Source organism: Ostrea edulis, chromosome 6 (genome assembly GCF_947568905.1).
Source record: "Ostrea edulis chromosome 6, xbOstEdul1.1, whole genome shotgun sequence".
Classification (NCBI taxonomy): Eukaryota; Metazoa; Mollusca; class Bivalvia; order Ostreida; family Ostreidae; genus Ostrea; species Ostrea edulis.
The window spans coordinates 59,989,191-60,002,426 of record NC_079169.1 but is presented as its reverse complement, the minus strand read 5'-3'; positions in this window follow the sequence as shown (position 1 = coordinate 60,002,426).

Here is a 13,236-nt window from a genome sequence, read left to right as displayed (position 1 = left end):
GTCTGTGTGTGTGTGTATAATATGAGATCTACTTATTTAAGTCCCCCTTTAACCAGTTCAGTTGGATCTGAGGTTCCGTTACCTCAACTCATCATGAATCACACAAGACAGTTTAGGTTTCATAAATTTATTAACAATATATCAACAATTAACTGCTTAATGGAGGAGAGGATGTAAAGACCCATACATGTGTTACAAGGGGCTGTGGACTTTGACGTTAAATTAAGAATGATAAAAAGATGAAGCCGAATACTTGTTCAAATACTTAAGAGAAAAATTTAGACCTTGATCTAATAAAAGAAAAAGAATTTATACTAACCTAGCAGAGATTAGAGGAAAATGTACAGTTCTTCAGAACTTTGCCACCTACTCACTGATCAACGAGAGCGTTCGAGTATATATACGATCGTGTAATCATACTAAACATAGAACATCTAGCCAATAGAAATGAAAGTAACAACTATAATTTAGGAACTCGATCATAACAATGGTTATTTAAAGTAAAGCAGTAGAAAATCTGTATCGATATTTGTTGATTCCATTACATTTATATGCGATTCTCAATTCTTGGTTGTAATCACTCATGAACAATACCCACTGGCAGTGCTGACACTATGCACAAAGCATATCTAATACAAAATTCAGAGACAATCAGACAGAATTCTGATGTAGACCTTTCATGTACTTATGAATGCCTTGAGTGATAACATCAATGCAGAGTTCAGTGGTGTTTATTATTGTTACTCTGAGCACAACTGAACAACTAAAGGGTTTTACAATATAGCTATTATATGATTATTTTAAACAAAATTGGATGCAGAAGGTCGCCATTTTTTGTGGAAGACCGGGGGTACCGATATACGGGAGCCAGTATTACAAGTAGCAAAAATGTCTGATTCAAAAGGTTACCATGTTCTGGACCAATAAATGTGGAACTGCCCTTCTCCCGGACTCCAGCGCCACCTGGTTTATTTATTTACTAGACTATGGCCTCTCCCAATTGTACCAGGTGAAGGTCGAACCAGCCATGAACTCCCGAGGACAATAATCACAAAGTTTAACCGATTATTATTCTGCGCCGTGAATCGAAGGCTTTAATGAGGGGCAGATCCGTGGCTCTCTATCTCACCTAATATTTTCACAGAGATCTAGAGTTACAGTTCTGCATCTAGTGCTGAAGTAGACTGTAGATATGAGCCAAGATAGAAATAAAATACCAACCAGAGCGATCTGTCCAGAAATGCTCTGTTGTAAGGGACCGGTCAATATTTATTGGGTTGGGACCGGTGCATTCCATATTACCATTTTTTTTTTCAAAAACCCTATGTCCTATCTTCTAAGAATACAAAAAATGTTGCTGACCTATATCAAATGTGTAATAAATAATGTTTCCTATCTAATAAATGAATATAGTAAATAACAATTTTACTTCATTATCAATATTACAGATCACATAATTATAATAGTCCTTGAATTTGTCTGGAACCTTTACTATTCTCTATCTTGGAAGATAGTATATACATGTAAATGATAGACTTTAGAAATTTTAAAAATAATAATATAAAAATTCATCATCTTAAAATATCTGGAGTTCTTCATAATCATCACTTAAGAATTTGTCTCTCCATTGTTATATCAGCTGAGGGATTAAAACTCCTAACAAGAGGTCCATGGGCCACGTCGCTCATTTGAGTCACCGTGATCCATATCTAGAGATTTTCCATATATATTCGCATGTAATACTTTGGTCCCTATTGAGGCTCCACCCCCACCCCCCCCGGAGGGGGGATGATTTTATCAAACTTGAATCTGCACTATATTACGAAGCTTGCATGTAAATGTAAACTTCTTTGCCCATGGGCCACATCGCTCATCCGAGTCACCTTGGTCCACATCTAGAGATTTTCCATATATATTCGCATGAAATACTTTGGTCCCTATTGTGGCTCCAACCTATATATGTAACCCCCCCCCGGGGGATGGTTTTATGAAACTTGAATCTGCACTACATGTATGTCAGGAAGCTTTCATATACATGTAAATGTAAACTTCTTTGCCCAATGGTTCTTGAGTAAAAGATTATTAAAAGATTTTCCCTATATATTAGTATGTAAAACTTTCATCCCTTACTGTGGCCCCATCCTACCCCTGCGAGCCATGCTTTTAACAAACTTGAATCTGCACTATTTCAGGAAGCTTTCATGTAAATTTAAACTTTTCTGGCCCAGTAATTCTTGAGAAGATTTTCCCTTTAGATTTCCAAGTAAAACTTTGATCCCCTGTTGTGGCCCCATCCTATCCCTGGGGGCCATGATTTTAACAAACATGAATCTGCACTATGTCAGGAAGCTTTCATGTAAATTTATATTTTCCTAGCTCAGTGGTTCTTGAGAAGAAGATTTTTAAAGATTTTCCCCCGACATATTTGTATGTAAATCTTTGATCCCCTATTGTGGCCCCATCCTACCCCAGGAGATCATGATTTTAACAAATTGAATCTGCACAATGTCAGGAAGCTTTCATATAAATTTCTACTTTCCTGTCCCAGTGTTTCTTGAGATTTTCCCTATATATTTGCACGTAAAACTTTGATCCCCTATTGTGGCCCCATCCTACCCCCGGGGCAATAATCAGCCTATCCACCTTGGCCAGATCAAGAAGAGGGTACAATCAACTGAACCTCACTACACAAGTAAGGTCAGGAGACAGGCCAAACCTATACAGCTGTCCGAACGACTGTTTTCACAACCATCCTCCATCCCGGGAACCCCTCTGGAAGCAGCCACAGATCTGCGCAACGCCTCACCGCAAGCATTCCCCCATCACAACCCGCTGCCAACTACAAGGGAGTTGAGGTTATGACTCCAGGTCATTTAAGAGGCTGTTTGGGGCACACATTCGGCAGATTTTGGTACCCTACATACTTTAACTTCGAAAGTATGAAGTAAATTGATATGTAGCTACGCCTATCATTTGCAATGCGGTCGTCTATTTACTCTCCCTGAAAAACTGCCCCTTTAGAAAGTAGTGATCAAAATGGCTTCTTTTGATGAATGTATCGAGTTTGCCTTAGAAAACTGCACTCTATTTTAAGAAAAGAAAAACATAATTCTCAAAGAGAAACTGTTACAAACATTGAGAGTGTTATATGGTAGAAAGAACTGTAATTCGCGGTAGCTGTCAGTAGTTTCAGCTGACCAGTGATTGATTGTATCTTGTTTAACGTCTATTTCTCGAGAGAATATTTCATTCATATGGAGAAGTCACCAAGACCGGTGAAAAACTTCAAATTTAGGTCTTTGCTCGGCACTTACAGCCATTGAGCTGTGAGGGTTCTTTAGCGTGTTACACTTACTGTGACACGGGACATCCGTTTTTAAGGTCATCTCTGAGGACCCGTGACATTCACACCTGATGCCGATCGTTTGGCGATGGAACTGTCACTACCTGCTTTACCGACTTAGGTTTGGAGCGTCCGGGAATCGAACCCCGGCCTTCCGCATGTAGGGCGAACGCTCTAACCTCTGGACCACCGTGGCGGTAGCTGACTATCAAAGTTAAACATGTTGTTATACGTCATTGGTACATGTATACGTATTTTATATATATATATATATATATATATATATATATATATATATATACACACACACACACACACACATACATGACACTAGTAAGTTCCTGACTGTGCTGTGCTGATACTTCCACACTGCTTGTCCGATTAGGGTGTCTCTTACCCGCTCATAATACGACTGTACCTCGCTTCTTGTTTACCTTGATTCCGCTATGTTCCTTTTAAGCTAGGCGAAAACATAGAACTTCCCAATCATGAAAATCCTACCCCAATCATACCGCGCTTCTGAAAACTTCACTATGTCTCTCTTACGATTTTAAAACATGTTTCGTTCACGTTTGATAGTAGTAGAAGCGGTATCTATGTTTGCACCGGAAGGTCGTGAGTTCAAGACCCGCTCGTGCCATAGGCGTAAACATAGGCCATGACTGCTCCTTCGCCAAACGCTCGGCATTTAAACGCGAGATGCCAAATTTAGAAGTGAGATTTACTGTTTTTTATGACATGACCTTAAAATCCATGCCACGACTCACTAAATCTGTGGTATTTCTACAGTTGCTAAACGTCTCCGTATGAGTGCAAAATTTTCAAAGGGACATCAAAGAAACCAAAAACATCCTTGTATACTTCATACATCATGGTTTTATTGGCGGTCAGGTCAAGTGGAGTAATATAATAGAGAGGAAATATCAAGTAGAGACAAATTTCTTGTGATTCCTTATAAAATACAAAGATGTGATCAGTTAACAAGATTGAACAGAAATCAAATACTCATCAAGTTATATGTTTTATTCTGGTAAAGACTGTAAACACATATTTTATTCCATTTTCTTCTTGAACGTCTGATACGCTGCAAAAAGCAATTACAAACATCAACAAGCATATGACAACCTGTGTATAACTTATAATCATACAATAGTTAGCATAATCATAAATAAAACCATAATGAAATTGATCAGAAATAGTGATACGGCTAGTTGTATTCGGTGTGTCCGCACGCCCATCGTGGTCAATGTTTTCCAGTACAATTTGTTGTGGTAATAAACACTCAAATGAGCTTGATTTTCTTTACTTCTTAGCTTTATCGCTTGTTATTTTTGTTGTTGTTGTTGCGGAAATAGCTTACGCAAATATCGAGCCAAATCAAAGCTTTTTACAAAGACAACAAGCTAATGATACTGTGGCTTAGTGCCTTTTAGCTATTGATATACATTTTGCCTCAAACTGTTTACATTTAAATGAGAATTCACAACCTTAGGTGCTAAGATACAACACACAGTGATTTCCACTTTTATGACAAATTATTTACTAAATGAATAACTAATCCTTCAGACTTTATGTACACAATTCCTACTCAAATTGTTAATATCATATTTTTCAATATATTTACCTTGCCTGGAACCATTTGAAGCCAGAACCCCCCCCCCCCCCTTCCATCTGCACAATTTCTCCAAAATGTCATATTAAACCAAAACCGCGCATACAAGACTGATACTTGATATATTCAGAAGGGATTGATAAAATTTCAGATCAACTGGCCAGTATTTGCATTATACATGCGAATGGATTTAATTTATACACTTTAGAATTGATAGATCATTGTTAAACCACAGGCCTTCGGGTATGGATTATGCAGACCCCTCAACACATTTATTTTCTTTATATAATTATGTTTTGTAAATATACATTAACAATTATTGAAATCTCTGTAAAGTATTAGTAAAAATCACGTTAACAGTGATATTTCTTCTTACAATCGCTAAAAACGTGATTCATTACATTTTTAGATGATATTTAAGATCCATCATGCCTCAAATGCCTGTGTATATATTAAAAGTACCACTGGTGAAATATCGAACCCGAAATGTACGATTAGATTCTAAAGAAAAATTGTGACGCGCAGATGCGCCGAATACAACTAGCCAATGATATACAGTTATGTATATAGCCTCATTGGTTGATATCCGAGCGGAAGTAGTCTACTACTTCATGTAACGTAATAGTCATTCTTTAGACACCCATGCTTGGTGTCTTGTTTAACGTCCCTTTCGACAATTTTCATTCATATGGAGACATCACCAATACTGGTGAAGGGCTTCAAATTTAGGCCTATGCTCGGCGCTTTTGGCCACTGAGCTGTGAGGGTTCTTTAGCGTGTCACACCTACGGGACATCCATTTTTAAGGTAATATCCAAGGACCCGTGACATTCACACCTGATGCCGAGCGTTTGGCGATGGAACTGTCACCACCTGTTTTCATGACTTAGGTTTGTCGCGGCCGGGATACAACCCCGACTTTCCACATGCGGGGCGAATGCTCCATCTCTAGACAACCGCGGCGGTTTCCATGTTTGGTAGTTGACAACATGCATCAAGGGGCTGATGATGCTAATCGCGGACTTTCCCACCAACCCACCCTCTATACGAGTGTTATGTTTCGGTGCATGAGAAACAACCCAAATTTATACATCCTAAGTCCCGTGGGGATCCGGGTTAGAATAGGTCCTCAGTACCCCTAGCTTGTCGTAAGAGGTGTCTAAATTGACTGTCCTTCGTATGAGACCGCAAAAACCGATGTCCTGTGTCACAGCAGGTGTGACACGATAAGAATCGAGAGGGGCGTTAAACAATACACAATTAATCAACATACATCCAAAGTAAACGCCAGGGTATAACATGACGGTCAACAGGGGATGCTTACTCCTCCTAGGCACCTGATCCCACCTCTGGTGAGTCCAGGGGTCCGTGTTTGCCCAGCTATCTATTTTGTATTGGTTATAGGAGTTGAGATTGATCACTGTTCGTTATCTTCGCCTTGCATGACGATGGTTTGTTAAATGGAGCCAGAAACTACTTACTGCTTGCTATGGATGTAGTGATTGGTATCATCCTACATTCAGATTTCCATCTGTGGAGTATTGTGCCCAAAACTTAACATGATCTGATATGAATGCTGAAGGATATGAATCGCTGAGGATAGGGTAAAAGTATAATTTTCGTGATGATGTTAGTTACCTTGTTTGCTCATATTTGTCACCATCAAACTCTGGAAAGAACGTATCCGCCGGAAAGTCCGCCATTATTTCTGTTATGTATATCCTTCTACATAGAGGATGTTGAACCGCCTCCTGCAAATCAAAATTTACATTCTAAAATAGTTTAGCTCTTTTAAGTGTTCATATATCCATTTCTGGGCATATTTGCTTACGTCACAGAGGCTTACTATGTATAGAAAGTTATTTAGAGTATAAAATCTTAATCTTTTATTTTACAAAATATAATGAAAAAGAAATAAATTATTAAGGTTTTTAGTATTATTACAAGGTTGTTAGTATTATATTTTCAAACAATGGATACCGTGGGGATCCAGGTTAGAATAGGTCCTCAGTACCCCCTTGCTTGTCGTAAAAGGCGACTAAATGGGGCGGTCCTTCGGATGAGACCGCAAAACCGAGGTCCCGTGTCACAGCAGGTGTGGCACGATAAAGATCCCTCCCTGCTCAAAGGCTATAAGCGTCGAGCATAGGCCTAAATTTTGCAGCCCTTCACCGGCAGTGTAGTGGTGACGTCTCCATATGAGTGAAATATTCTCGAGAGGGACGTTAAACAACATTCAAACAATGGAATGTGGGGAGTACTTAAGAACACCTTCCCACTAGCTCTGGAATGTGGGCAAACCCTCTGGATCAGTCGCTAGATCACTGTACCAAATGCCTCCTGTTCGATTCTAAGCACAGGCAAATACAATCATTGTTACAAACAAGAGGTATACAGGTAAAATTGCAACATATGTTTGGATATTCATATGTTAAACATGATTTTTTTTATCATATGGTGAACATAAGTTCTAAAATTTTGTAACTTCCAAATTATTTGGATGATTTTACATTTTGGTTGAATTTACAAAATAAAAAATTCAAATAATTTGAAAAAGTAATATTTTGTTAAAATGGAGATGTTATTCAGAAAGTGAAATTCCTTAAACAAAATTTATTTTTGTAATTTCAGTCTGAGGTAAGGAAATGCCTCTTTAATGAGGGATTTTCCTCGAATGTTTGTACTTATAAGAAAGTAGCGTCATTTGCATCTGTGAAATTCATGGAATTTAGAGGACAACTTAAAAGGAGTGTAAGTGCATATGATCTATGTCTATATCTATATATATATATATATATATATATATAACTAAAATATGGGATACGAATTCCTACATCAATGGCATATTCAAGTATGTTCCAATGCAAAGTTAAGCCCCCTTCTACTATTCCCATTGTAATTGGCCGAGGTTCATTGTTTTACATGGGGAAAATATACTTACATGAGGCTCTTGTTTTAAAATACGTGGATATGGGTTCTAAGTATGTTAAACCATTCGAATTCAATTATGATTGAAAATTGTAGTACATGTATTTCATTCTACATCAGTTGATTTCAATTTGTAGCTTATTTTGCAAAAGAAAAGAATGGATGCCAGGGAAATGGCTGTTCCTGAATTCACTAGGCACGTTTTCCATCCTTTCTGTCGTCCAGGAGAACAAGTATACTCCAACGAGAGAAAACCAAATGCCCTTCTCCTTGTAAGTTGATACACATATGAAAGTTAATGTTGCCTTTTTTGCATTCCTAGACAGTTATATCTATCAAAGAAAATTGTTTATATTTATGTCAATCAAATGAACATAGTATATAATTTCTCATGTACAGTGTGCTATTTTTAATTTTTTGAATTCTTTTAAGGAATGGATAATTTTGAATTTCAGAGGTCCTTCCTCTACAGACAAAGAGTTTATGTCCTGGATTCATCATAAGCTCCAATTGGTGCAAATATGTCATGGGATGAATTCAAGACATATTACCAATCCCACATTTCACAGTCAGCGGATAAGTGGGCCAAGTTTGAACAAATTGATGCTAAGAGGCAAACAAAGTTTGTACAGGGGCAAGGTATTTATTTACAGCAATGTACATTACATTACCAATTCTATGCCAAGCAAAACTTATGAAGATTTTTATGAATCTTACCCATAAAACTAAGGTAGAGGAAGATTCCTTTTGATTTTTTAAAAATTCATTGACTTTGTGATCATGAAGATATTGGACTTGACCTTTGTAATTCATATATATTTATAAATTAAACTGAAGATTGTGAAGGAAAAAAGAATGTAACATTTTTAATGGTGTAATTATGACAATTATATAGTTCAAACTGAATTGACTTTTCCCCATTTTCATTTCAGGTGCAACACTGACTGAATAATCAATATCCTAAAGATTTAGAAATATCTTTGTCTCGTACAAAATATATGAAATAGTGTATTATAGTCTTTTAAAACAAGTTTGAAATGATATCACATGTTTTCAACAGACACAAGTTTATATATTAAGAATTTGTAAAAGGATTCTTCATGCGAGTTATTACCTACTGACAAATGAAGACATTAAAGTAATTCCACCCTAATGTGCAGCCATATTTTGAAAAATCAATGATTCATTTGGGTTTATGCATGATAGAACCTGCATAATTGTTGTTGGATTTATATCTAAAACAGATTTTTAAAAGTTTTATAAAGAAAAAATCACATGAAATTGTAATTTGCACGATACAATGTAAATAAAATTGGATCCTATGATCCACTCATCTGCTATGTAGCAATAGTAGATGAGCGGATCGTAGGATCTACTCAGTAATTTCAATTAGATTGCACTTTAATTTATGGTATCGTTATCAATTTTTGTGACATTTTGTTAATATCCATTAGGAAAAATGCAATTTTCTGATGTTGATATGATTCTATTTATGTATGTCTTGCATCTTATAAAGTGCAATGATCTAGAATATTTATTTATTTGACAATTTATTTGTTTTAACTATAACTAATGGAAATTGATACACTCTCTGTTCTATTATCAAATAATGATGTGAGTTACCTCAAAATTGAATATATTGAAAGCAGTAATTTTAGATACAATTGTCTGAAACTAGTGCCACTGATTTATATATTGTACAAATTTGACAGATAACTTTTTCATCAATGCATTATACAAATTTTAAGATTAATCATTTCTTAAGGTAAAAAAGCAATATATGCACCCAGGGGTGCATAAGCCGAGTTGCATGGGATACATTGTAAAGTCAGGAATGATGTGGCATATTTATAATTGTGAAGAACTAATTTCAGTTTTAAACTTTTCGAGTTACTGTCCAGAAACCATATTTGTCTGAAGTTTTCTATCTATTTTCGGTCACTGACCTTGACCTTTGTTCTCCAAAATCAATAGGGGCCTTGTTTTGCTGGTATCCAACAATATATCCAAGTTTCATTTGATTCAAATTAAAAAAATTCGAGTTATCCTCCGGAAACCAAAATTTTTTGGAATTTTAAATCTATTTTCGGTCACTGTGACTTTGACCTATTTTCTCCAAATTCAATACAGTTATACAAAAGGTTATAGAAACTCCCATCACAGAATTGCGAACTACTAAACAACATGAAGAAACCAACAACAAAATTCCTTTCGTTCTTACACACAACCCGAGAAATCACAACATATTCAAAACAGCCAAGCAGTTATTCCCTATTCTTCAACAATCAGAAACATTAAATGACCTCATTCAACCCACGGATATACTCCACAGCAGACGTCAACCACCAAATTTGAAAAAAATTCTCACTAAAGCCAAATTTACATCAAACCCCGAAAAACCAGTAGTCTTCAAATGCGAGGATCCACGATGCGGTACTTGCCAATTTATACAAACCGGCCACTCCATAACTTTCAAAAACGGAATGAACTTCAATGTAAATTCAACTATGACGTGTAAATCTAAAAATCTACTTTATTGTATGACGTGCCCTACATGTGGAGAAAACTATATAGGTCAAACAGGAACCAAATTGGCTGACCGTGCTCGTGTACATAAACAACAGATCAGAGATCCTACAATAAGAAACACACCGTGTAGCGGACATTTTGATTCGTGCGGGGAAGGCAGTTTTTATATTTTCCCATTTTACAAAGTAAAAGAGGAAAATGAACAATTACGCAGAGCCAAGGAAAACTATTTCATAAAACTGTTTAAGCCGAAACTAAACTGTTAATATTTTTACTTCATGTTATTTAACATGTACATTTTACATAGAATGTCTCCTTTAATGTACAGGATTTCAGAGGTGCTTAAAACTTATAGACTGAACTGTTTTAAATATGTCTGTATTTTTAAAAGTGCCTAACATTAACATTGTATAATGTTCTGACGTCACAATCATGACTGTATTATGTTTAACGTTGCCGACATAACGTCACGAGGATGACGTCATAATGGTACTTGCTTACAGTGTTTAAAAATCTACTGACGAGCCCGCAGGGCGAAAGCGCTATAGATAAAAGTTTGAGTATTGGATTTTATTTTTTGACTTTATATATATATATTTATAGGTTATAGGCTTTGTATGGGAAAATATGACGACCGAGTTTTTTGGCGCCTAGACGGACCGAGCTTGCGAGGTCCGTTCGCGACAAAAAACGAGGTCGTCATATTTCCCATACAAAGTCTATAACCTTTTTATTATACACTTTCAATTTCATTTAGAAACTAACAATAATTTTATTTTTAACAATAACTTTATCGGTTTAACTGAGTAAAAGATGAAAAACACGAAAAATTTGAAATTTAACGGCGTATAAATTTGATTGTGACGTAATGTTTGCGGGCCGGAATGTTTCCGGGCATATATCGTGTGATATATGCCCGCAAAAATTTAAAGAAAAAAGAAGAGATGAAATTGAAAGTATATATATATATATATATATATATATATATATATATATATATATATAATCAAGAAAGACGAATTATTAAATTCCATGATGTATACTTATCATTGCTATGTACATTGAAAAATGCAAAATAAATTCATCAAAAAAAAAAGAAAATATATGTTTGTCATAAAGTAACACTGTGCCTGTTATTTCATTTTTGTGTTCAGTAGTAAGCATAACTACTTTGCACACTTTTTCATTTCAACAAATGCTTTAAATATATTTAACATAATATGTTAAACATATATTTAACATATGTTGAACATATATTTAACATATGTTGAACATATATCTAACATATGTTGAAATTTCAAATCCACACTTTTAGCATTACAAAAACATAAAAATCATAAGAAAAATATATGAAATTCATAAGAAAAACATGAAAATCATATGATAAAAGTGATACAAACATATGGTAAACTTGAGTGCTCCTTTTATATGTTAAACATATGTTTCAAAACATATGTTGCAATTTTACCAGTGTACTGTGAGCAATGCTCACTAAGAATACCCCCCCCCCCCCCCCCTTACACCAATCTCCCAAAGGGTGTTGTTAATAGGTATAAATTACCTCTTTCCTGAGTGTAGTAAAGAAAGGGCATGACAAAACGTTGGGTGCGTGACCTTTGACCTTAAAGGGATTGACTCACGATTTTACCCAAAATTGTGTTTTTCACTTTTAATGATCAAAATCTGCTGCCTAATGTGTTTGAAAGATTTCACATGAAAATTAAGGTGATACATCATCACAGAATCTCATTTTAAAGAGTTTATTATTTGTTTTGTAAACAAAGATTGCGGTATGCTATTGTTTACGAAATTTTCAAAAGAAATGGATATCGATCTAAGTATTATCATATCTTTCACATTTCAAGCATTTTGGGGGTGAAATATGTCATATAAAAGTTAAAATTTGTTACTATGCAAAATTAAGATGCATTGTATTGCAAAATCAATATTTCACTTGTTTGTTTGTTTACATAAAACGACTCGAGTCTTTGTTTACATAACACATATTTAAGACTAAAATATTACTTTTATTCTTGCATTCAGAAGGTCAAAATTTTGGCTGTCAACATTAAATGAGCTATATTTCTAATGTTTAACATCAAAAATGAAAAATATTTTTTATCAAAAATCGTGAACCAGTCCCTTTAAAATCGATGGGGAACGTCTTCGTCCCATGGGTAGTCCATATGTAGGATATGGTGACTGTAGGTGGAAAGGATAACACTTTAGAGCCCGGAAACCATTGTGTCTACAGACGGACAACCCGATTCCAGTATACCCCAACAACTTTGTTGTGGGGGGGGGGGGGTGGGGGTATAAAAATAAAATGGCATCGGAAAATGACCAACCTCATACACCTTTTGGCCTCCCATTATCCAGACATTCTCGAACTGTTCTCGGTTTTCCGTACTAAAGCTGAATTTTATTGCTTCCTCAAACGAGCTTACTATTCTATGAACATCTGGATCTTTCTGCAGTGTTTCCCTTCAACATGCAAAAATCAATATACTTTTTAAATATATATATATATATTTCCCCTTTAGACAACATTATCTATAACATTTCTCTTTTTAAATAAAATATGTATTGTACATTCACAAAATGTTTGTCTTTGATATATCTACAAATTGAAACGATAGCCATTTTCCTCATGAATGCGTTGCAGTTGTGAACGGGTTGTTATAAATCTTATAAATACAGTGCGTCTATTTTAACGACTGAGAATTTTTACACAGTTGAAAATAAAATGTGATAAGAAACAAATTTAATTTAAAAAAAGAAAAAGAAAATGAAACATGCTTCATGAAGTATGTCGACGTGTAGC